Source organism: Helianthus annuus, chromosome 7 (genome assembly GCF_002127325.2).
Source record: "Helianthus annuus cultivar XRQ/B chromosome 7, HanXRQr2.0-SUNRISE, whole genome shotgun sequence".
In the NCBI taxonomy this organism is placed as follows: domain Eukaryota; kingdom Viridiplantae; phylum Streptophyta; class Magnoliopsida; order Asterales; family Asteraceae; genus Helianthus; species Helianthus annuus.
Genome location: NC_035439.2, coordinates 27,888,546 through 27,889,932, shown reverse-complemented (window position 1 = coordinate 27,889,932; position 1,387 = coordinate 27,888,546). Strand labels below are relative to the sequence as shown.

The 1,387-nt window shown below is 43.3% G+C and overlaps 1 non-coding gene across 1 annotated transcript; it reads right to left on the bottom strand.

Moving 5' to 3' along the window:
• Positions 1–293: 293 nt before the first annotated feature.
• On the bottom strand, positions 294–400 carry LOC118480716. The gene has a single exon (XR_004863694.1). It is a non-coding gene; the product is annotated as a small nucleolar RNA R71 (small nucleolar RNA).
• Positions 401–1,387: the final 987 nt, after the last annotated feature.

Below are 1,387 nucleotides of genomic sequence, written 5' to 3'. Positions count from 1 at the left end.
CCAATAACTTCGAACTTCGACCGCATTTGATACAAATGCTCCAAAACTCCGCAACCTTCCATGGGCTTGCGGACGAGGATCCCCATCTACATATTACTAATTTCTTAGAAATATGTGATACCTTTCGGATCAATGGAGCATCAAATGACGCCATCTGCCTTCGAATGTTTCCTTTCTCACTAAAAGACCGAGCAAAAGCTTGGCTCAACGCCCTCCCAGCTGGATCGGTAAACACCTGGGATGAAATAGCCTAAAAATTTCTATATAAGTATTTCCCTCCCGCTAAAACGGCTAAATTAATGACTGAAATTAATACATATTCACAAGAGGACGGGGAATCCTTATATGAAACTTGGGAAAGGTTCAAGGAGCTATTGCGAAAGTGTCCACATCACGGCCTTGCGATATGGCAACAAGTATCCACTTTCTATAATGGGTTGTTGCCACACACAAGGCAGACACTTGACTCTAGCTCCGGGGGACTTTTAGGTAATCGCCGCCCGCATGAAATATATAACCAAATTGAGGAAATTGCTCAAACCAATTTTCAATGGCACACTCCCCGAGGCAATAAATCTATTGCCCCGGGCGCCCATAAGGTAGATGAAAGCACTTCTTTACAAGCCCAAATCGAGGCCCTTTCTTCAAAAATCAAAAAATTAGAAATGACAAAAACGGTCTCGGTTATGGCTTGTGAAGGGTGTGGTGGGCCACATGAAAATTGGAGTTGTATGAAAGAAATGGACGATCAACAAGAGTCGGTAAGCTACATTGACAATAGACCTAGGCCGTCGGGTCCTCCAACGGGCACTTACAACCAAGGATGGCGAAATCACCCTAACCTTGGTTGGAGAGAACCCGGCAATAGTAGTAACCAACAAACCCAATGAACAAACTTTCAACAACCAAGAAATGAGTCACAAAATTTCACTCAACAACAAGGTGGACGAGAAAGGCTAGAAGATACTGTATCTCGCCTCATCTCCGACACTGAAAAGAAAAACTCGGAAAGGTTTCTACAATTAGAATCAAATTTTAGAAATCAACAAGCTAATATTCAAAACATAGAAAAACAATTAAATCAACTAGCGCAAAATTTTTCCGAGAGACCACAAGGCGCATTATCAAGCAATACCGAAACAAACCCAAAAGTGCAAGTTCATCTCATCACGTTACGAAACCACACCAGGGGCCTGCAGAAGCGCCACCGCCGGCAGAAGAGACTATACCACCGCCTTTGCAAGAGAAGAACTCCCCTCCGTCATCAGAGCCTACCAAGGCTCCTCGAGTTCCGTACCCCGGTAGGTTAATTCGTCAAAAGACCAAGGAGCAATTCGCAAAATTCGAAAGTCTATTAAAACAATTGCATGTCAATATTCCTTTTATT